The sequence below is a fragment of the Porites lutea genome, chromosome 9 (assembly GCF_958299795.1).
Source record: "Porites lutea chromosome 9, jaPorLute2.1, whole genome shotgun sequence".
Lineage (NCBI taxonomy): Eukaryota > Metazoa > Cnidaria > Anthozoa > Scleractinia > Poritidae > Porites > Porites lutea.
In genome coordinates this window covers 21,831,093-21,856,126 of record NC_133209.1, presented here as the reverse complement: position 1 = coordinate 21,856,126, position 25,034 = coordinate 21,831,093, and the positions used below count along the sequence as shown (strand labels likewise).

The window sequence follows — 25,034 nt, the reverse complement described above, 5'->3', positions numbered from 1 at the left end:
ACATTATTTAATACATTATCCAACAAAACAGTTAGTAAACTAAATTTAGTAGGTTATTTTAAAATGCGTAGTTGCACTGGGCCAATATAGATCTAAAATGCGTTTACTCCAATACGTGTCAAGGTCTCATTACAGTTTAAAAAGGCATTTTACAAGGCTCTTTTACTTTTAAGAAAACATTCCGTACTTTACATATTGAACCAATAAATACGTTAAAAAACTTCTACTAATACCACATTTACCTGCAAAAATCATCAAGGGAATCTCTATTTTAAATTTTTAGTCGATGACTTTATCTCTATTTCATCCACTACTTACCACTGCATTAAGTAATCTGCAGTTTTTGCGTGCATTAAAAAGGCAAAGGTTAAATGTCTAAGCTTGCTAGCTGAAAATCATATGCCGTCTACTCTCTGTTCTTGGTTTCCTGGTTCGTATGACTACACCCTAGCCTCCTGGAATGTCGAGGCTTCAGTTGAGTGACTCGTTCGCTGGGTACTTTTCCTCAAGGCCAGATGAGATTTTCGGACGGTTACCATCCGGTTAAAGGCCAATCTAATCTTGGTGCTTAAGGCAATATACAGCCAAGGGTTGATGGCGCTGTTTGCGTGGGCCACCCAAAATCCCAGGTACATGACAATTTCTGGCGGGTTTTTACGAAAAGCTGTTGCTACCCAAAAAAGGTGTATTGCCTGCGCGGGAAGCCAGCAAATAGCAAACACCACAACAATGATGACGAGCATGCGGACCACTTTCCTTCTTGTAACCAGCTGTCGACGCTGTTGTTCTTCAATCAGATGATTGCCTGGAGCCTGGTTAAACCATAGCATAAAAGCAGCTTTCGCGTACAGCGGACATATGATGGCCAGAGGAATTATGTAGGTGATGAAGAAAATGTAGAGGTTAACACCAAGAGATGTCGCGTTGTAGCCCAAAACATCTGGGTCAATTTCGCAGTATTCATAATCTAATTTGTAGATGACAGGCATGATAGCCATTAGAGCGATTGACATAACCCAGATCAAAGGTGTGACAAATTTCGCCTTTCTGAACCACACAGAGTGGACCGACAGAGGACAGACAATGGCGCAGTACCTGTCGATCGCCATAAAAACCAGGCAGAGGATAGACGCAACGAGGGTGGCATCGGAAATTAGAATATAGCCCCTGCAGATGATGTCACCAGGCAACCCAGATACCTTCCACTTATTTTCCGTGTGAGCGCTGACAATGGAAAGAGGCATCATGAACAGGGCCACCAATAGATCGGCTATGGCCATGTTGACGAACATAGAACTTGTCAGTGACCGTACCTCAGGTTTTTTCCACACGATATATATCAGAAAAGAGTTGCCCACAATAGCTGCAAGCATCGTAAAGGCGTACAGTACGGTTACAATGCTCATTTCTGCATCGCTCAGTTCCATCTTGTACTCTGCCTATTTCAAAACAAATCAATCGAAAACTCGTAAACTAATTGTAACTTTTTAACAGCAGTTTCAGTTCGTGAATTGGAAGAAATATTTCTAGCACTCCACACTTGTTTACTTTTATCTAAGGTCACGTGTTCTTTGATTTACAACATGGATCCTTACTACGTCTCTGCTCCTTTCACGGTCCAGGAGGCTCTCGAGAGGAAGACTTAGATGAATGGGGTGGCAAAATGAAGGCAAACTTGAGATAAGTTTAAAACACACACACGCACACGCTGTGGTTAATGTGAATTTTCAATAACAAAATATTTTTTTTAGCCTATGGACACTTTACACGTGCAACAAAATCTATGCAATATATTCTCGAGATTCAAACCGCCTATCAAATAGGTCGGCAAAGTTTTATCATAGGCCATTTCCGAGTTCCAAAAACTCTCACATTCAAAACGAGGCTATAAGTACAAAAACCTTTGTCGCGGAAAATGAGTTTTACTTGCATGAGAACAAAAATGAAATTCATATTAATTGCTTTGCACTTAGCGTCGCCTTGAAACGGAGGCTTCAGGCAACTCGGCCATGGTCTATTGCCTTGTAAAAAATCAGTTTCTCCACTACCATGGGGCGAAATTGCAATTCCAGAGCGCTTCGTTATTTCTATAGATAACGGCAGAAATCAAGATTGTCCAGTTTTTACTCTGTTTCTAACCAGAAACATTTTTTTTCAAAAAATCTCGACAGTGCCCTTGTAGATCTCTATTAAACTTCACGAACACCGAGGCAGCTATTGGAGGAAAAAGCTCCCGTGAACGATTTTGGTAAAACACTTCACAAGGTCGAGAAATATGGCTGCAAGTAAAAGTAGATAATAGTGTCATTTTGTTACTATGGCAACTCCGCTGTCATTGTAACACTGATCATAACAAATGTCCATCTTTATCTAAAATACAGCTATGGTGATAATTTTTCCAAATCTTCATTGATGGCGACGTAGTTTATGCTCAAACTTGGTAGGTACTGACCCTGACCCCCTAACTCCGAGACGGCTGACATTTTAGACTAATCTGCCTGGTGCGTCGCTTTCTAAAAATACACTTGTTAATAACACGAACACGCACATACTAATAAACCTACATCCCAGCCAAGATTATTGGTATTTCAAACGATAAAAGGGTAGGAAATCAAAGGAGCGGTCACTTGGTTGAAGCTTTTCAAGGTAATGGAATACAAATAAACTCGATCTACTGTCTTTTGACTAAAATCGTGAAATTCCACGGTACATGACTTTATCGCCATTAAATCGTCATATGCACATATTAACATTTGAATTGAATCAATCCTGATTCATTATTTTAAAGCCCTGAAATTAATATTCTTAAATGTCTAAATGCTTCTTGTTGCCTGTAGTTTTCATCACCAAAGAAAAGATAAACTATTAGGTGAGTATAAACCTCTCTTGTTTTCTCCCATGCAATTAACACTAAGGCAAGCTGAAGGAAGACAGTGAAGCATAACACCCTTTACTGCGTACTTAAGAACTCTGTTAACTGTTGCAATAACTAAGTTAGGTTTCTAAATAAAGTATTCAGGACACCTGGTAATATTCCTCAACTTCTTTCAATGCGGCTGGTAACGTGACTTTTGAGCTTGAGTTGCAGAATTAATAATTGCAAAATCGCATGCTAACACGGCAAAAAATCTCCTGTTTTCTGGTGATTTTACTAAACGGTTAATGTATTGAAAATGCCACGTTCACGATCCGTTTTCTCATTTTGGAATTCGCAAGGAAAACTCGGCGTTCACAATCCGTTAACACCAGGAAAATATGCTGTTTACTTCACGTTTTCCAGCACACGGAAAACGTGGTTGAACAGTGTGCTTTCTCTCGTTAACCTGACATTTTACCAAACGGTTAATGTAAGGAAAATATCGCGTTCGTGACTCATTTTCCAACTTCGGAAAAGACAAGGACAACTTGGCATTCATCATCAGTTAACAGAGGGAAAATATGCTGTTCATGTCACATTATCCAGCACATGGAAAACGGGGTTGAACAGCTCGTTTTCTCTCGTTAACCGGAAATTTTACCAAACGGTTAATGTCGTGAAAATATCACGTTCCTAAATCCTTTTCCGACTTTGGGTAACACAAGGAAAACTCCCGGGAAAACTCAACATTCACCGGCGGTAACACCAGGAAAACATGCGGTTTCTTTCACTTTTTCTGGCACCTGGCAAACGCGATTCAATAGTGCGTTTTGGAACTCATTGTACCATCGTAATTAGCAATGTGTAAACAGGCCGTTGACCGCCGTGTTTTATTTGGGTTCCAACATTTCCTGCCAAGAATTCCCTCAGCTTTATTTTGATTATCTTACCAGCAACAACTTTGGCAAGAAACCGGTGTCTGTGAATATTACAACGGAAATTGACTTCTCAGTAATCTCAGTTCAGCAAATTCTGAATACGATAAGACTTATTAGAGGTCTGTCGTAATCGTCGTCGTTTTTTAAACAAACTCAAGGCATGCAAAATGCATGAAGAGGCTTCCCTTACTCTTATTTCTGCCGCGAGGCCGCGAAGCTAAAACGCAACGGAACAGACCATTTCTGTTTCCCTAGTAACCGGGCTCGATAGCCTCGACATCATGAGTGACACAAAAGAGTAAGATCACATGACCTCAAAGTCCGCGTTTCTTTCGTGTGAGAAAATTTTCTCACATTTCGAAGAAGGCGGCGGGAATTTCGAGTTTTTGTTGTTTTGCTGCCATGTCCGCGGTCGATCTCGGCCAAGAAATCTCTCTTTCGGACCGTTACTTCTTGTTATTACAAGCCACGATTAAGGGAAGCAAGGTTTTGAGTGCGCCAGTGGCCGAGAGAACGGAGAAAGAAGCGGACGTCAACAGACTTACCGTTAAGCTGTAGACGAGCTGTGTGAAAAGGTTTCGACCTAAGAAACGTCTAGAAGGAGGAAAAGGAGTGCCAGTTCTTAACTGACGGTTTCAAGACAATTAGGGTAAGATCTATTTTAACTTCTTTTACCATGTATTGTAAGGAATTGATCTCGAAATTGAATGCAAGTCGAGGATTTGTTAGTAAGCTGCGTATACAGGCAGGAATCTGGAATAGTGAAATTCGGAATCCGGAATACAACTACCAAAGGAAACTTTCTTGGAAGGGACAAGAGAATAGCTCTGGAAGATAGGCTAAAACTTACCGTACCGTGTGGCGCAATTTTTTGTGGGAGTTTGTTTTTGCAGATGTAGCATGTATGTGAGGCAAGCAGTTTGGACATGATAATTTATTTGTTACTCTGTAGCAAAATGGCCCTTAACCGGTCAAGGTTTTCAAAACACTGAATGATTGGCAGTCCTATATTCTCCGTAAATTTCACAAAATCGAAAAACCCCAGCTAATCTAAATTATCATATGCTGATTAAGAAAAGTCAAGTGATCCTGAAATGCTTTATAGATCTCAAGTGTAGTGTTTGGTTTATGCTGGGCTCAGAAGACGAAACCATGTTTTGTGACACTTGGAACTTTTATCAGCTCGACTGCCGGTCAAGGTTTTCAAAACACTAAATGACCCGCAGTCCTATGTTCGCTGTAAATTTCACAAAATCAAAAAATCCTAGCTAATCTAAATTATCATATGTCAATTAAGAAAAGTCAAGCGATCCTGAAATGCTTTATAGATCTCAATTGTAGTGTTTGGTTTATGCTGGGTTCAGAAGACGAAACCATGTTTTGTGACACTTAGAACTTTTTTCAGCTAGACTGCCAATCAAGGTGTTGAAAACACTAAATGACCGGCAGTCCTATATTCTCAGTACATTTCACTTGACTGTTTCTTAATCGACATATGATAGTTTGGTTTAGCTAGATTATTTCTATCTGCAAAATTTACGGAATGTAGGACTGCTGATCATTTAGTGTTTTCAATCTCTTGACCGACAGTTGAGCCGAAAAAAATTCTAAGTGTCACATAACATGGTTTCTTCTTCTGAGCCCAGCGTGAGCCAAATGTTATTCTTGAGATCTATAAAGCATTTCAGGATCGCTTGACTTTTCTTAATCGACATATGATAGTTTGGTTTAGTTGGATTTGTTCGATTTGTGAAATTTACTGAAAAGACAGGACTGCCGGTCATTTAGTATTTTGAAAGCCTTGACCGGTTACCGGCCATATAGCCACAGTGTATTTGTTATATGACAAAGTATCAATTTTTACAATCAATCCTGGCTGGCCTGCAGCTAGCTAAACTAACCGAGGCAGATCAGTCTCACAAACTCTAAATATTACAGATAATGCGGTACTGCTGGTAAAAAGAGCAATTAAAGGGACACAATCACCTGTTGGGCCACACTGACCTAGACACTACTTTTTCCAGTTTGAAAAAGATTTACCTCAACTCAAAATCAAATGTACACATCAGATACATCTAGAAATCTACTTTATTCTTGCCTAGTTTTTCATTCGATCGTCTATTTTTTTTCTGAAAACCTCTTTCTGACTCAGCAAACTTTTATGCATCCTAAAACATTATTTTATCATATTTGGATAAACACAGTATCCAAAGGAACATAAAAAGAGGAGGTGGGAAACATGTAGGCGCTGGACAGGAGAAATCCCCTTCGGGTACCAAAATAACAAGAGAAATGAATCAATAACACTGCAGAGCAAATCATCATTACAAATATTATTTTGGAAAATTGATGGAGAAAGGTTACCATCAAGCTGTCTCGACCTTGAACCTTTGACAATGATTAAGACTTCATGTCATTTCTCACCTCTACTGATTTGTCAAATTCAGAAGTATTCGTCAATGTTTAGCTTTCCCTGGACAATTCGCACCCACCTAATAAAGCGTTTGTGATCAGTTAATCACAAGCTATAAAACTCCACAAGTCTTGTGGAGTTTTATAGCTTGTGATTAACTGATCACAAACGCTTTATTAGGTGGGTGCGAAGGCAGATAATATACAGAATCCAAGGTCAAGAGTTCAGTAAGAAGGTTGAACCTTTTTTTATCTGAACTTATCATTGTGGGGTGCTATGACAAAAAAATTGTGACGAGTTTGCAAGTGTGTCGACTTAAGTTGCCATTATTGTGCTGTTGTTTCTTGGTTAGATTAGGTAAGTCCAAATTTTGCTTGAGTACCTACCTGTCTAAAACAGATACTTTAAGAGAAGATAATAGATAAGAAATTTTCACTCCAAAGGTTCATTGTGGTTCTGGGGTGAGATTAGTTTTTTGGCCTGCATTGTCACCTACAAGCAAACACTTGTAGCCTACGTTATTTTGTGATGTACCAGTGTTTATTTTTTGTTGTTGATCCCTCCTGTGGGCTGAATTCTCTTGTGATCTTGGCTGCATAAGGATTTTGAGAAATGCCAAAAATTATTTTACAAAATTATATAAGTAGTATAATTATTATTGTTCCTTTCTGCTCAGGTTTTGAAACTGTTTCCAACATTTTTCACTCATATCATTTTTCAACAAAGTTATGACTAGTCAAATTTTCCCGAGCACACTTGATATGTAAGTATTTGCCACTAAGCTCTTCTTTTATTGTTAAGTTACAAATAATTTCAACTGTAAGGTCAAGCAGCATTGCAAAGCACATAAGGGAAAATGGAAAAACAAATTAACCCACAAGCAATTTCCTGTAATGGCCATGCTATTTTGTGATGAATAACAAAATATTTGGTGATGTTGAAAAATGTTGTGAGAAGAAAATGTAGGGAAGAATTACAGAAACTGATCAGAATTGAACAAATTTTTCTTACTACTCAAGTACCGTAAAATTCCGAAAATAAGCCCCGGGGCTTATATTTTTCAAAGGCCCCTTTTGAGGGGCTTATATTTTGGAGAGGCTTATGTACGGAGGGAAATTCACGTTTCAAAATCGATTGGGCTTGCTTGTAGTGGGAAGGAAATTTACCATTTTTGATTTGTTTTACTTTGTATACTAGAGCAAATTCCATGTACAAGCCCCCAGGGGGCTTATATTCGGAGGGACAATTTAATGGAGGGTTTTTTGCGTTGTGATTTTGAGGGGCTTATACGTGGAGGGGCTTATTTTCGGAAATTTACGGTCACTTTTATTTTTTTTTTGCATTTCTTGAGCCCCTTCTGCAGTTGAGGTCAAACGAGAAGGAAGCCCAACAAAGGATACCAACAAATATATTCATCACAAAATAGCGACTACTAGGCTACAAGCATTTGCTTGTTTCTTTGTGAGTTGCTGCCAAAAATAAACATTACAACACCGTTGATCTAACCCCAAATCCACACCGAACTGTTTGAGTGAAAATTTACTATCCTTTATCTTATCTTGAAGTATCTCCAAGGTGGCAATCAACCAAAATTGGACTTACCTAATGCAACCATGAAACAGTGGTGCAATAATGGCTACTTATTAAGTCAGCACTTGCAGGCTTGTCAAAACTTTATTCATGGGGCCAGCACAACAATGATTACACAGTGATATAAAAAAGCAGTTCAACCTTCTTACAGAACTCTTCAACTTGGATTATGTAAATTATCAGCCTTCATACCCACCCAACGACACTTTTGTGATCAATTAATCACGAGCCATCTGACTCCACAAGTATATAGGTAGCTGTACATAACATCTAAATTCAAACAGTATTGTTGCTGTTTTGAAGAAGGGCTTCAAGGGATAGAACACAATCCAGTGGCATTACTCAGTTGGTAGCATTTGTGAATAATTCAATAAAAGGGAAAAGAATTAAGCCTCACTAAATGTGACAGCTACAGATCAGTGACCATTACTGGTTTTTCAATGAGAATATTTCTCTTGACTACAGATGCTCTGAAAGTTAGAAACAAATCTATTAATTGATTATTTATTGATTTCTATATATTTTACCCAGAAACTTCAGAAAAGACTAAAATTGGTTACAGAAGATGAGAAGAAGATGCCAGTCTTAGAAGCCCTACATTCAGCCTTGATTCCGTCCGATAAGTCAGATGAGGAGGGTGATGTTCTCAGAACAGGGCCCCTAGAGTGGAGATCAGAGGAGGTTTCCATGTTTTTTTTCACAATTTGGACTCTCGCTGTAGAAGAAGTATGTTGAACCAGCAAAAATGGCAATCTGGAAGGGTTGGTCCTCCAAGTACAAGAGGCCGTAATGAGGTTCCTGAGTCATTGCTCTGGACCACTAAATTGTAGTTCTTTTCATTTTTCAATGCTTGATAACAGTGGAGCTTCAATACATTTTTGAAAGTAAATCAGGGAAAACGTTGTTTCAAGATTTATTTCAGAACAAATATGGCACTTGAAATTTCTTTAACAGTGTGCTATTGCCATTTGGGGTTCCACTGGTCGCATAGATTTAACAATTATGCCTCAAGCCCAAATGGGCTATTGACTCAGAGGCCATGAGGGCGAGAGGAATAATTTATTGTTGTAGTAAAATTCAACTAGTTGGTCCAAAATATCGAGACAAAACAACTTTAGCTAGCGAAAACACGGTTCAGCCGCCATTGTTTTGGTTTTCAAAGCCGGCGCTTTTCTCTACTAGTGGGCTATAACATATAGCCTAGTAGTAGCTCAGCCAATCAGAATGTGACATTGATAACAGACCACTAGTTGGATATTACCAATTAAATATATTCCAGGTGATTTTCACCAGCAAACCGAGAGAGTGCTCATCCTTAAAGGAAATGCACTCAAAATTCCACTCAATACGAGCACACATGGACTTATTAAACTTAGGAGTGGATCAACTCATTTTGACCTTGGAAACAGTATTGTATTAAAGTCAATGTGTACTCGTATTGAATAGAATTTTGAGTATAAATAGAAACTTTACTACAGAAAACAATTTGTATGTAAGTGGAATGTTGACTGAAATTAATTTGTACATGCCAAGTTAGCATCGATATCTCCCGACTGTTCTTATTTGGGTCTGTTGGTTATCAGTAGATATATTGTCAAGAGCTTTCTGAATTGTACTGACCCTATTCATTTGATAGCATAGAATTTTGTGAATATCTTATCTATGATTGAATGCATTTTTATAAATGGTAGTTTTAGTTTGCTGTGGAGTGTTCATAATCAATTAGAGGCATTCTGTATTGCAGACGATGAGTTGAGTTGCTGATAATAAAAGAGTTCAGAAGTACAATGAGAGCTTTTCATTACTTGTTTCCATTAAGGGATATCGGGGAGAGAATCGAAGTATTTGTATGTCGTTTAAAGCACCTATGGCGGGTTCCGGGAAAAACAAAACTGCAACAACGAATGTTAAATTTTGAACGAAAACACCAGTGAATAAAGGACTAAGTTACATTCCCGCATAAGATCACCCTGGAAACGTAGAAGATGCGCGAAAATAAGCGCATTCGATACTGAAAACGGCGCGTTTTCCTGGAGAAAAAAGTTTTGAAACGATGGAAAACATCTCATTAACCGATGGGTGAACGTTGGTGAACATGCTGTTTCCCGGCATTTTCTAGTTGTTCGCTGCCCCAGAAAACCCGAGAAAACTCACGCAGAATGACGGAAAACGCCTGTGAATTCTTTGTTTTGCCACTTGAAAACACCAGAAAACACCAAAAAACGCGGTGTTAAGTCACTGGAAAACGGCGGTGAACAACGGAATACGATCCGTTCATCATGTGTTAACCGTATGTTTTCCGTGTGTTTTGCATGAATTTTCCGTGCGTTAACGGTCCGGTTAACGCCAGTAAAACAAGCGTTTTCCTGGTGTTAACTGAGCCTGAAAACTATCGGATAATGGAACGAATACTCAAATTCACCGGCCAGAAAACGACGGGAAAAGAGTGGATTTTACGACCGGAAAACGCGAGAGAATTGTAGCAAAATGCAGCGTTTTCGAAAATTAACCGAGAGTTTTCCGAGACGGTGAATACCATATTTCTTGCCGTGTAAATTAGGGGTGGATCATTAAGAAACTTATCGTGTGTGTGTGTGGGGGGGGGGGGGGAGGGGGAAGGGGGGTGGAGGGCGAAGTACAAAAAAGATATTTGCACAAGGGAAAATTGAATGAAAAAAATCATGCACGGCAATTAACCCTAAAAAATGTTCATGCTATAGCCTTTAAAAAATTCACACAAGGAATTTCGTAACGAAAAAAATTCCTGCTGCTCGAAAATTCCCCCCCCCCCCCCAATAATTTTTCTAATGGTCCGTCCCTTAGTGGAGTTCGCACACTGATTACCACCATGTCACTGTCACGCTCGATCCAACTCCCTCAATACAGCAAATAGCTATATAGTATACATGTATAATACACCGATTCAGCCTAAGACCGGAAGTTGCATGAAAGGGAGGCCTAAGGGCTATCTTTCGCGCGAATCTCAAAAATCATGGCTGAAGACACCGACAGTTTGCATGGAAGACATGAAATGTCTTCTGATGTAAACCTTACACCAGAAGACATTCCATGTTCATCCGTGAAAAATGGAGAAGACATAAGTAAATGGACAATTCCACAATTGAAATTTTGGTTGAAATGCAGAAGACTGAACCAACAGGGACTGAAGAAAGATTTTGTCGAAAAGTAAGTTTCGCAGCACCTGTATTACATAAACCTTATCTAACCTTCCACGCTAGTCAAAAGAATTTCGTTTTCGCTAAAATCTTTTCTTTTCGGGGGCAGGGTAAAGGCATTCAACACGATTCCTTACTACAGAGAGAAAGTTTACAACCCTGATCCTGAGAGGAGCTACACGAAAGCAAAGGTTGAAAAGCTAAAGACCCTCAATATCGAAACAGTCCAGACTGAGCTGATCGACCAACAAGCAAGCTCGTGTAGTTCGATTTTAGACACTTTCCCACCGGATGAAAACACTCAATTTTCAGGGGTTTTTCCTGTTTTGTCCCCATTTGTGCCTATGGATGCTTTTGAGCAGGTACAAAATTCCGGTAAATCCATGAAGAAATTTACCAATGCAGCAGTTGTTATAAACTCAAATGACAAAGGCCTCCGTATGGTCAATTTTGTGGGCGATTTACGGGTGTATAATATCACGGAAAATAACATCATATACGTCCGTGCTTGCTGTTGGGCTTCCTATATGAGGAATGTTAAATACAAGGTGAAAGTGGTTTGTAAACAAAGCGGGACCCCAAAGATTCTAGCAGCAAAGTGTGATAGGCAGTGTCCGGCTTCCAACAGTGGGTGTTATTGTCATGTTATGGCGCTCATATGGAAACTTGAGGACATGACGAGAAAGTCAGAGCTAAAAAATATCACTCCTGACAACAGATGCTGCACATCAAAACCGAGGGAATGGGGAAAAGGGGGTAGACGAGAAGTAGAGTTCTCTCCAGTGATGGCTTTAAAAATAACAAAACCAAGACATGCGTCTGACTTACCTGGTAGGAAGAAAAGGAGTATTGATTCTCAGTTTTACGATCCCAGACCACTGAAGTTACATAGTCACATAAGCTTGATGCTGATGGAATTGCAAAGCTGAGGCAAGATCTTTAGAAAATAAATGCTCGTATACCCTTTGCTGCTATGTTACCAGAGGAAAAGACAATTCAAACAGTAAAGACTATAGTTGGCACTGTTGCTAAAGGTTCAACAATTCATAAGCAACTTCAAGATTATTCCCAACAGCCTCCAAATTTGGTAGTACCCTTTTTTAGTAGTTCCTCCCTTGCTGGTAAAGAAAATGTGAATCCTGTCTCAAATTGGCAAGCACTGAATTCAAATTCCAGTTTGAATCATGAAATCTCTGCTCCACCTTCCACTGCGCAGTGTGAATCAGAAATGGCACCTCTCAGCACTTTTTCTAATGCTTATGATGAGCTACAGGTTCAGTAGATATCAGATTGTAATGTTAATAACCAACAGCAAGAACAGAATATTTCAAGTTTTATTGAAAGTACAATTGATCCATCTGAAGTACAACTGCCAACAGTCCAAACAGAAACGTTATTTATTGAAACTCTTACAGAAAAGCAAATGCAAATTGAAATGGCAACAAGAGGGCAATCAATGAATCCTGCTTGGTTTGAACAAAAGCAGAACAGAATAACTGCCAGTATCTGTAAAGATGTCTTTTCTCATATGCAAAAATAGGGGTCAAAATTACCAGAAAATCTAGTAAAAAAAATTACAGCAAAAGGAGCACCCCAAAAAATGGTCAGCTACTCACAAAGGATTGATCTTTGGTATTGAAAATGAACCTGTGGCAGCTGATTTGTACAAAGAATATCTCTTGTCATTGCCAGACATCAAGGAAGTGACAGTTCAAGAGACTGGATCAATTTTAGACAAAGAAAATGATGTTCTTGCAGCAAGCCCTGACAGAATTGCAACAATAGTGTATGCCAATGGTGACATTGAATACAGAAATGTGGAAGTAAAATGTTTAGAGTCCAAGCAGGATATGTGACCAGAGACTGCAATAAATAATCATCAAAAGGAAAGCAGTTTCCCATTTATGGGACTGAACTCTGTCTTTGTAGTAAAAGAAAAGGACAAATATTGGTTTCAGTCCCAGATGCAAATGGGGATCAGTGGAATTCCATTAACTGACTTTGTCATATTTACCAACAACACATTTCCAGTTTTGATTCTCAAGGTCACATCATCGTCAAGGTGGGAGGACGAAATTAAGCCTAGTTTAATTGCTTTTCACGAGAAATATATCTCAAAATAAAAACAGTTGTGTTTTTAGAACTGCAAAGCAACACTATAAGTTTCCTGGAAAATATAAGTTGACTCTAAAAAATGTCTGCATAAGAGCTTTAGTATGTTCTAAAGCACAAGGAATGGTATTCAAGTTATACTTTACAAGTGATGGGATGGTGGTGGTAGGGAAGGTGAAACTAGATATTTTTGTGTATTGTTTTTGAAAATTTTGACTGTTATTTTTTAGGATTTGTCTTACAGATAGACTTTTAGTTTTGAAAAAAAGACAAATTTTGGTTTTGTTTTCTTTATTATATCACCATCATCATTATTATAACAAATATATTTTCGTCAATCACAGTCAGTCTTCATCAGTTTCAAATCTGAGTACCCAATCTACCCATGTGCGTTTGATTTTTGCATTCACTTTTTCACATATCAAGTCCTCCAATTATTAAAAAAACCCAAACCAGAGACTTATACAAAGTAACAAGACCTGAACAGCTTCCGAATCTTTAGTTTAACTTTCAATTCCTAAAAAAACACACTCGTTAGTTCCCTGATATAAGAACCCATCCGTTCCAAAAAACTGAAAGCTTCCTTTCTTTAAACTGAAATAATTGGGTATTGAAAATTTACTAACAAAGCACATACAGTCCAGATCTGATTTATGGACCCAGAGCTGGAAAGAGGCAAAACTTGACTAAAAATATGCTAAGCCTTGATTCGCTTAATTGCTCTTTCAACATGAATACGCACATTTGCTATACTCATGGTCTCAAAACACTGGCTTTGTGTGAACTGGTCATTGGCAGAAAATCTCTTTGGAGGAATATATAAACTTGCTCCTCTGAGGGCCATTAGGTCATGGATCTCAAAGCCCTTGTCTGCAAGGTACTGGTCCCCCATTTCAATTAACTGACAGAAGTTACTCTTCTCCACAATTTCCTTATCACTTATTCTTCCTGGATACAACTGACTAACAATGTTATCCATCCACTCGGTGAAATGCAGATGAGCCCTTTAAAAGTGTCGTGAGATTTATAGTCTGAGTACATTTCTGAGTGCTTCTGATAATTCTTGGGAAACTCACATTTCAGCTCTGTGCAATCATGAATTCCACGTACGTTTCCATACCTTCCATTAAAAGAATCTGGCAAGTTTTGTTTTATTTTGTCTCTTGAAGGCTATAAAGGCAAACTTCCCAACATTATGTAAAGGTAGTTTGCCCAAGATATAAAAACATCAGACACGGTACTTACAGAGACACTAAATCTATATCACGCTCAAATAAGCCAAGTGGCACCCTTGTTAGAAACAACCACAGCTGATCGATAGGCTCTATTGCTCTCTTTCTATTTCTTTGTTTCTCCTGTCCTTGCAAAAAGGGAAATGGATTAACATTGTTTGAGAAGCTTTCTTTCACTTTTTCGCGTGCTGTGTTCCACGACATCAGAGACTCAGAGCAAGGTTTAATAAAGTTCCAAAATGCCAACAAAGCTGGCGACTCGGTGAGTTTGAAATCCCGTGTAAAAAAATATGTCATCTTCATTCGATCCAAATCTCTCCAAACCAAATTTTGAAAGGAGCAGCTTTTGTTTAAGATCATAATTCTCGGCAACCAAGTCTCTCTCTTCTTCAAATGGTTTTTCACCTGTATCTTCCTCTTGAGTCTCCTTTGCAGAGATGTCAGGTGCATCGTATGAGTGATGTTTATTTTCGATACTCTTGGATGGGATCGCTGAAAGATTAATCCTTTGGCATTCCCGACTTTTGTCTCTTTCGGACCTTTCAGAGGCTTCATCATTGCCAACTGACCATGGGAAAATGGAAGGAACAGCATTCTTTACAAGATCACGTCTTTTGCCGGTAAGGCTTTTCCTCTAGTCCTTCTCACTAAAATGTTCAGAACAGCAGAAGAGTGATCGGAGCTGTTCGAGGCAAATTTTTTGTCGCCACGCTTCATTTTTGATCCCAGATTTTCTTAAGATTTTCGTGCAGAGGGAAATTATGAAAAATTAAATCTGGTCGGTTATCTGAACGATTATTGCAAAGAACAGCCGCGCAACACTTGTGACCCGAATTCTTTTGTTCACCTGAGGACGCCATGTTTATGATTATTCGCGCGAAAGATAGCCCTTAGGCCTCGCTTTCATGCAAGTTCCGGTCTTAGGCTGAATCGGTGTATTATTAAATTAATGGGAGAAAGTCGAGCTAACAATTCTTGGTTGAAAAAAAATAGATTTCTCTTTGAAATATATAGGCTTAAAATTGGCGAGGTAAATGTTTTCCAAGTATACTAAATAGCGCATTACACTAATGACGTCACAAATTTCTGGTCCCTGCTCAGACATTGAACCTGACCAGTATTCTTGGTTTTCAGTGTCACGCAATCAAAACTTTAATTGCAAACCATTTAATACAGAAAGTCCAGAATCTAGGAAATAAAAGAAGATAAATATGCAAAAGGCCTCACCAAGAATCAGGTCTGTGCGATATTCATGTGAGATATTTGGAAAAACGTTTTACCCAAATTTATAAAGTTTTGCATGGAGACGCCATGCTCGCGTCCCTTTGAGGGGCACAAATATGGCAACCGGAAACCAACAGAAACATCTGTTTTTGAGTTTTCCTACTAATGCGTGAATTCATCGCTTGAAAAATTCATAAAGGATTAATAGGGATATTCATTCTGAGACAAGGAATGTTTAGATAGCAAAATCTCCTAAAACTGGTAATGTTTTTAACCCTCATAAGAGCCTAGCCGGCTGCCAGCTAAATGCCGCGTCACGCAAAAGCCTGGAAATTCAAACGTCGTCTATCGCAATTGAAGAACCCTTTCGAACAAAAACTTTGTTTACGTACAGGTGTTTAGGTGCTGTAATACCTCATGAAGCTCGGAAGAATGGATAGTTTCTTAGTTTGAATTTTGGTGACGTTATGTGAAAACCGAGAATAAGAGTCTTGTATGGGAAAGTCACATTCGCCAACAAATTTCCGTCGTCTTTGAAGATTTTTGTCGTTAAAAGAAACAAAATTCAGCTTGGTTTCGTTAATATATATCTTGAAAATTATCAACGCGTGCCAAGACAACGTTAAACATGGTAAAAACTGTAGATAAGTGATTAAAAAATAACAAGAAACGAAAGGAAAAAATCTTGGAACATAACATTTTTATCTTGTGGCCTGAATGTTCGTGTCGACCATAATTTTAAAAACGATTATCAGATATTTATTGTCTCGGTGCAGTGCGTGGATCGATTGGGATAGGTTAATTTAATAGGTTAATTCTTTTTATTATAAGCTGTTGGTTTGACTGTTCTAGAAGACTTCTCGTTTTCACGCAGCGGGCGTCTGGAAAAGCAAGAAACCGGAATGCAGAATGGGAACAGGAATGGGAACAGAAACCGGAACCGGAAACGGAAACGGAAACGGAGCAGGAACAGTGATCTAAAGGGGAACCACTACCTTAATTTATTTTAATTCTAATTCAATTTATATGAAAAATAAGAAAACTGTTCTGCAATCATGCTCCCCCTGAGTCTCTTTATATTACGACAAAGAGAAGGTAAAAAATGCAGCAAGTTTAAGAGCAACTCCATGCAAATATCGACCAAAGTGCGGCAAGGCTCAAAAAATAAAAATCGCTCTTCTTTTGCATACTGATAGACTTAAGTAAGTGTACAAACGCCATGTAGTTTTGTCTTCGAAAGATCTGTTCGTTTCCGAGAAAAACAAGAAAACCGTTTCAAGCCCCGCCGTCGATTTCGCAAGCCGAAAACAGGGTTGAAATTCACTATGATTCGCTCGACCTGCATTTCAAAACAACCGCGTGCTTGTTGCTAAAATTGTAAGTATAACTCGTCGTTGACCAAAATTTATAATATTTTTAGCATTACAACAGTCTGAGTAATTATAAAAAAGCTAAAGCGTATGTCTACCTGTTGTTTAACCACGGAAGGTAGTTGAAAAAAGCGGCGATTTTCATCATGTGCCTTTGATCAGAATTTTTCAAGATTGGAGGGGAAAACACTACAAGCATCAAACTATTATGTTATGTTAAAATTATTTTGGGGAAATCATTTTGAGCTTCTCAGAAATTATTTGAAATTCGTGTTACAGACAACATAAAATAACGCCATCCAAAACATGAGTCACACGACCAACAATTTGACTTTAGGTTTCCGTTTACAATGCTGGTAGCCTTGATATGTAGCACAATTTTTTTAAAAAGCTCACCGTAACCTGTTGTACTTCAAGCTCCAAGTTGTTTCATTTTGCCGTCTTATCACCTATGTTACCGTAGTCGTGATGTCCGCTCGAATGTGTGCGTTGGAGGTGCATGACAGCTTTCTGGTAATTTCTTCATCCCTCTCTCTCTCTCATTTTCTCTAATGTTTTTAAGTTAACATCTCATGTTTGTTAAGAATTTTGAGAACCCTGGACCTTAAAAAAGCCGTCTAGAAAATAAAGCTCGGTAGTTTAACAAAGCAAAGTTGCTTGCTCGTGGATCCGTTCACTTCAATTAATCTCATTTGCGTAGGAGTGTGCCTGGGAATGTGCCAAGGGTCTACGTCCGGTGAAATACACGTGACGAGCTTAACCGCCTTTCACCCGTTACTTCCAGTACGCTGAAGAAGATTCATCTTGTATACTCCTCCTTCTTCAAAAATACACCAGTTGACATTATTTTACCTAAGAATTATCTTGTTTCATATTTTGACATTTTAGACATTTGATTAACATTGTCGAATTAAATTTAGTTTAATCTGATTCAACATTTCGTTTCTACTTGAAAAAGATCTTTGCATAAACACTGTTTGTGTGCGCTCTTCTTTGATGAAGCTATGGAAGGTTCGTGCTCCTTCGAGTCATTAGTAGGTACTCTGTGTTCGTTTGATAGAAGGGATAAGCATGCAGAGATCAACTGAGATTGTTCCTTTGTCGTTGTCAAACTATTAAGGACGTAACTGGGCATAGGTCGACATGGTCTCTTTCTGGTATTGAAAGCGAAACAGACTTTATTTTAGCTCAGAACTGACCAGCCAGACCATTTCCGTCGTAATGATAATTTCCCTTTTATTAAAACTCTTCAGCTAGATCAGTCAAATCCGAAATAGTATTTTTCGGCTCGAAAGAGAACGTTTTTCAGGAAAAATGACTCTTGGAAAAATCCTATTTCATTTTCAAAATGACTGGTCGGGCTATGGTCCGGCCGGCCAGTTCTGACAAATGGAAAGCGCCCTAAGTTCCTTTAATATATGCCCTTTCCATCGTTCTGAGCTCAGTATTGGATAACGACGGAACAGTTATTCCAATTCGTGCCAAGTTCCAAAGGAAATCGCAAATCACATAATTGAAAGAAGAGGGAAACCTGTTAAAGCCGACAAAAGAGTTAGAGGAAGAACATTTCAGAATATATCTATCAGCAAATCGGTATCCTCATTCCTGTAGTTTAAGGTACTCTTGGTTTATTCACTGTATTATATTCTAACAAGTCACTTAGATTCAATCCGCGAATACTGTATAAAGTTTATCATCAACTCTCTTAGATAACCCACAGTCTCCCGGGTGCGGTACCAATCCACCTAATCTGTCCGATAAAACATAACCTTCAGTTTTTCTCTTAGTTTGAAATTAAACCCGATTTCCCCCCGAGTAATTTTTTTGTTTTTTTTTTGTTTAATTTAAAGATCATAGTCCAATTCTGATGGCATTTGTTGTTGTCGTCTTATTTTATTTTATTTTTATTTTTTTTACATTTACTTCAAACGACTGACTTGTGCCTCATTCAAGACAACGCGTGGGGATATGGCGTCGGATAGAACTCAACGATTCCACATTCGTACAGCAAAACAAGCGGTCGATACCGCTCTAGGAGAGATTGCGCCAGAAGAAGCTGAAAAATTCTGGGTATCCTTGGTTCAATCTCAAATTGTAGCTCAGCAGACCCATGACAAGGTCATTGACTTCAAGCTCAGTAGCAGATGCGCTTGCAGAATGTTACAAGAACGCAGGACACTTAGGATCACGAAGAGAAATCTTATATATTAGGGACGGACCATTAGAAAAGTTATAGGGGGGGGGTGGGGAATTTTTGAGGCGCAGGAATTTTTTTCGTTATCAAATTCTTTGTATGAATTTCAGTTTTAGGCCGTAGCATGAATATTTTTTAGGGTTAATTGGCGTGCATGAATTTTTTTCATTTAATTTTCCCTTGCGCGAATATTTTTTTTGTACTTCGCACCCCCCCCCCCCTCATAAGTTTTATTATTATTATTATTATTATTATTATTATTATTATTATTATTATTATTATTATTATTATTATTATTATTATTATTATTATTAATGGTCCGTCCCTTACGTCACTGAGACAAAATGGATTTCGAAACCTTGCAAAACTGGCTTTCTGGTCTTACTCGGTACAGGTTAAAGATCGCAAGGCACAATCGGATCCTTCATGGCCGAGATTCTGTTGTCTCCGCTGTTTCTTCCAGAAGAATCTTCCAACGAATTTTTTTTTTTTTTGGAAATTGTTTTATTTCAAATGTACTAACTAAAAAAACGTAAATAATGTTTGTTTCAATTCACGAAAAGTGACATTCAGCACAGCAGATATTACATTTGTCCTTAATTAAGAAGGCACTCTGAAATAACGCACGTGCAAGCCAGGATTACCCACGTGCAGCCAACATCTGGAATTTCCACCTGTGAAGATGGGAAGAAAACATGTACACAATTTTTTGTTAAGACATCTTTTGATTTGATAATGCCGACGTCTCGAAGCAATGAAAATCTTCAGCGAGGCTACCAATTAAATTCTTCATTTTCAAAACTTTATATTATACGCATGTTTTACGTTTGCTTTTCGCCTGCTTTCAGTGGATCCAGACCCCGGGCCCCGGGATCTTGACAGCTGTAATCTGATATTACTGTTGAAAGTAATTTGCATACTGAGTCACAAAACCTTCGCATGGGCGCTTTATCCTTCAGATTGGCGCTTCCTTTTGCGGTGTCCAGCAGCATTTTGAGACAAAAGGTGTTAACAGATAAGGAAGAGAGGGTTTACTACATGCTGAATTAACATAAGCGAACTTCGTTATGTTGTGTTTACACTCAAGTGTTTACCAAGGTAAACATTAACTGACTAAACCCTGGTACATTTGTACAGTGTTTATACGGGCTCAAATAACTAAGGTAAATCTGTCATCAATCACAATCTAATCGAATTGGCGGCAAATTCTAAATCCACGCATAAAATGCTCGCGTTTAAAAGAGAAGCTGTGGCTCTTGTAGTCCTCGCGTTTTATTTTCTTGTTCTTGATCAGCAAACCCAGGAATCGAGATTGCAGCAGCTCTTACTTTTGCAGCACCTAAAGAGGTCGAGGCGAAAGCGATTAATTCTGCTACAAATTTCCCTTCGCGAGACAAGGCGCGTTAGACGTGCTTGGTCGTGGCCGAGAAACCAATTCTGGTTCGAAACTCTACCTTTCGGGTTGGTCGCATTCGTAATGATTTGTGTCTTTGTTTTTCGCCATAACTTCTTCGTAGACCGAAACCAAACGTGGAAACCTGGTCGAAAACCTGGTCTCGAAGACGTGATCGAATGAGACTGACGCAATCCCGAAACCACAGGATGTGTCATCCAAACCTTGGTTACTGGCCTTAACCATGCCTGCTCGCAGCGTAAACCGAACTTTTACCTTAGTTAACTTTCTATTGTCTTGAGCGGTGCTTACCACGGTATCAGCTGGCGTTTACACACGCAAAATATTTACCTTGGTAAGTTAACTCCAACACCTCGGTAGCACGCTCAAGTCTAAACACAGCATTAGTGTTGGTTTATATGAATCTCAAACAGAGTTTAATATAGAATGGCAAACTTGAACAGATGGCAACGGGAAACATTTTGCCGTAAAACTAGACCTAAAACAAAGAATAGGGTAAGTACTTTAACATTTAGAACTTTGTGCCTGAATATTACCAAGACCTTTTAGGACAGACGTTTCACGACCTTTGCCTGGTCGACTGACGATGGTCACGCATATGTTAAAGATGGCGTTACTTTATGTTGTCTGTAAAACGATTTTCAAATAATTTCTGGGAAGCTCAAAATGATTTCCCCAAAATAATTTTTACATAACATAAACGTTTGATGCCTGTAGTGTATTTCCCTTCAATCTGAAAAAATTCTGATCAAAGGCACATGATGAAAATCGTCGCTGTTTTCAACGACCTTTCGTGGGTAAACATCAGGTAACCCGTACGCTTTAGCTTTTTTATAATTACTCAGACTGTTGTAATGCTAAAAATATTATATATTTTGATCAATGACGAGTTAAACTTAAAATTTTAGCAATAATTTTTTTTCCTAGCCCGGTTGTATTGGAACGCGAGTCCAGCGAATCATAGTGAACCAGGGGCGGATCCAGGATTTTTTTTAGGAGGGGGTGCACTCGTCTCTTGCTCTACTTCAACACCAATAAACCACATAGTTTTTTTTTTTTTTGCAGAATACCAGTTGTATTAGAAAACCGCAGGTCATCTCAGGGGGGGGGGGGGGGGGGGGGCGCACCCCCTACACCCTCCCCCTAGATCCGCCCCTGTGAACGTCAACCCTGTTTTTGGCTTGCGAAATCGACTGTGGGGCTTGAAATGGTTTTCTTCGTTTTTCTCGGAAACGAACAGATCTTTCGAAGAAAAAACTACATAGCGTTTGTACACTTACTATAGTCTACCAGTCTGCAAAATAAGAGCGATTTTGATTTTTTGAGCCTTGCCACGATTCGGCGATTTTGGTCGGTATTTGCATGGAATCGCTCTTAATAAGTAAAGCAACAGCTTTGCAAGTGCATCGCGCTTTCTGTCTATACGTTCACCGTTTATGCACAACGACGACTTGAAATGATCAAATCTTATTAAGTTCTCTTGAGAAAGGCGATAAATTTTATTGTGCCTGTCTGAGCTCCGACGCCGTCTCCAGCTTCATTTGGGACAATTTGGATGAGCAATAGTTTGAATGAGGACCCGAATTGAATTCAATTTCGCTGGCGTTGCCGTTGTCAGATGTTAAGGCTCCTTTTGTCTCTCGCAGGAAGGAGGTTATAACATATTAATATTATTTGTCAGACCCATGTGTAAACGAGATACCCATCAGAGACGTTTATCGGGCTGCCATGCACTTCAGGTTTGCTACATATATATATCGTACTGTGCTAAATTGGACAGTTAACCAGGACTAGACAGTCCAACTTAAAATGGGATATTAACACGTACCTTTCGTTGCCCCAACCTCCCCGCCCCCCCCCCCCCCCCCCCCATCACCATCAAGCAGCCAGCAATTCATCTACCTAAGGGCGTTATTCAACCGAGTGCAATAGGGACCTTAAGCAACGAGAACGTTGACGTCCAGGACGTAAAAAATGGAAACCGGAAGTGGATATTTTCTGCCTTTCAGTGATCTGACCCATCAAATTCCCACACTGGAAGGTAAAAGGATTCATTGTGTGAGACAGAAGCATTCCATCAAGCGAAACACTGAACTTCCGGTTGCTATTCATGAAGTCCACGACGGTCAGCGTTCTCGTTGCCTAAGTTAGCTATTGTGTTTGACAGGAAAACGCGATGTGTCACAGGTTAAATATAAAGAAAGATTATATCAATTAGATTCATATTTCAAAAGTCTTTTCTTGTTTCTTTCATTATTTCTCTGGCTTTTTCAGTTATTTAAATAATGATTATGTCTTTTTCTTTTCATATCTCTATGCATTGTTTCCATTACCCTTTCTATTCAGGTTCCTATTCTCTTTTTTTTTCCCTTTTTTTTTTGGTATATAGCTGAATAAGAATTAAATCCAAATTAACTTAAATTAATATAGGTTATGTAGGTTCCTCTTTCCATTACGGCTTCTATGCCGGTTTTTTTTTCAAATCGTTTCAATGTCATGAGGGGACACAAATTGCCTGAACTGTAAGGATCCTGGAACGTCGTTACAGTAAATTGTATGGGACCGTATCCCAGCGAGGCGCTATAATCCTTTTCTTATGACACGGATTTGATAAATAAAACTTAATTTCCTTTATACAGATGCGATTACCGGTCTATACTTGTCATCAAGTTGTAATAGAGGCGTCTTAATTATTGCGAAAACAATGAAGCTTGAGTTTATTTGCCGCTGTCTGGTTCTCAGCACCACGTACTTTGGAAAACGAGATAATTTAAAATTACTTGACTCGATAGTCACGGTGAAGACTCTAGTTGGAGGAAAATATTATTCGTTTTGCGAAAACGCGAGGCGCTATACGGACATATTCAGTTTGTTCCAAAGCTGTCACGACTAAGCTGTAATGCCGTCACAACTAAATTAAGTTTATATCGCAAAAAAAAAGGACAGTGGTGACCAAAGTGAAAATATTCCTTTCGACGAATACTTTTTTTTCGGTCCTTGCGAATTAAGCCGCGAAAACAAAACTGAACAAACAAAACCGGATCGAAAACATAAATGAAATCACTAAAAAACCGTCTTGGGAGAGTCGAAGGGATTTTATTAGATAGGCTTCGAAAATTGTACATGAATGGAACTGTCATCTAAAAATTTTCAGCCTTCCTCAAGCTATAGAAAATTCTAGGCAATTTTTGCCTCTCCGAACAGATATTTCAGAGAAAACGGTCGTTGGGTGCACCTAAATAAATACAAGCTCGCTGTTCCAAAACCCCACACCGAATTTTATAAAAGAAGCCTTTCTCGTAGCGGAAATGTGTTGTGGAACAGCTTGACTTTGGAGGTGCCGCAATTGACATCCCTTTATGTTTTTAAAGAAAAATTAAAAAAACCCTAACTTAGAGATATGTAATATTTTCACATGGCCTCTTTAATTTGTAAAGCATGCTTTTTATTATTATTACTTTAGTACCTGAACGAAATACCATGTATAATTAACGTTACCTTACGTCTGTGGTGTGCGTAAATGGTTTAAGGCAATAGGCTTCCTCTGGCTATCAATAGTGCGTGTTAAAACAATGTATCTAGCGATAAACAAGTAGTCGAAGAGCCATGCATATTGTACCATCACAAAGTTTTATGGAAAACGTATTGCTATCTGATGTACACTCATGACAGTCTATGTTTGTATAACCTCTGCCTTAAGAACACTGGGTTACACTGCACTCATGGGTGCGCCACGTAAAGTGCAGCCTAGTTTTTGTTAGCTCTACCTAGAGAATCACTGCGTTACACTGCACTTATGGGTGCGCCACCTAAAGTGCAGCCTATATTTGTTAGCTATACCTAAAGAATTACTACGTTACACTGTACTCATGGGTGCGCCACCTAAAGTACAGCCTATGTTTGTTAGCCCTACCTAAAGAATCACTGGGTTATACTGCACTCATGGGTGCGCCACCTAAAGTGCAGCATAGTTTTTGTTAGCTCTACCTAGAGAATCACTGCGTTACACTGCACTAATGGGTGCGCCACCTAAAGTGCAGCCTATGTTTGTTAGTTATACCTAAAGAATTACTACGTTACACTGCACTCATGGGTGCGCCACCTAAAGTACAGCCTATGTTTGTTATCCCTACCTAAAGAATCACTGGTTTAAACTGCACTCATGGGTGCGCCACCTAAAGTGCAGCATAGGTTTGTTAGCTCTACCTAAAGAATCACTGGGTTACAGTACACTCATGGGTGCGCCACCTAAAGTGCAGCCTGTGGTTGTTAGCTCTACCTAAAGAATCACTGGGTTACACTACACATGTGGGGGCGCCACCGCAAGTGCAGCCTATGTTTGTTAGCTCTACCTAAAGAATCACTGGGTTACAGTACACTCTTGGGTGCACCACCTAAAGGGCAGCATATATTTCATTGTTAGCCCTACCTAAAGAATCACTGGGTTACACTACACTCTTGGGTGCGCCACCTAAAGTGCAGCCTATGTTTGTTAGCCCTACCTAAAGAATCAC

At 39.0% G+C, this 25,034-nt stretch overlaps 1 long non-coding RNA gene across 1 annotated transcript; it reads left to right on the top strand.

Annotated features, from left to right (window-relative positions):
* The first annotated feature begins 2,341 nt into the window (after window positions 1–2,341).
* On the top strand, window positions 2,342–18,959 carry LOC140947448 (uncharacterized). Its single transcript, XR_012166970.1, has 3 exons — window positions 2,342–2,646; window positions 2,838–2,869; window positions 18,866–18,959. It is a non-coding gene; the product is annotated as an uncharacterized lncRNA (long non-coding RNA).
* Window positions 18,960–25,034: the final 6,075 nt, after the last annotated feature.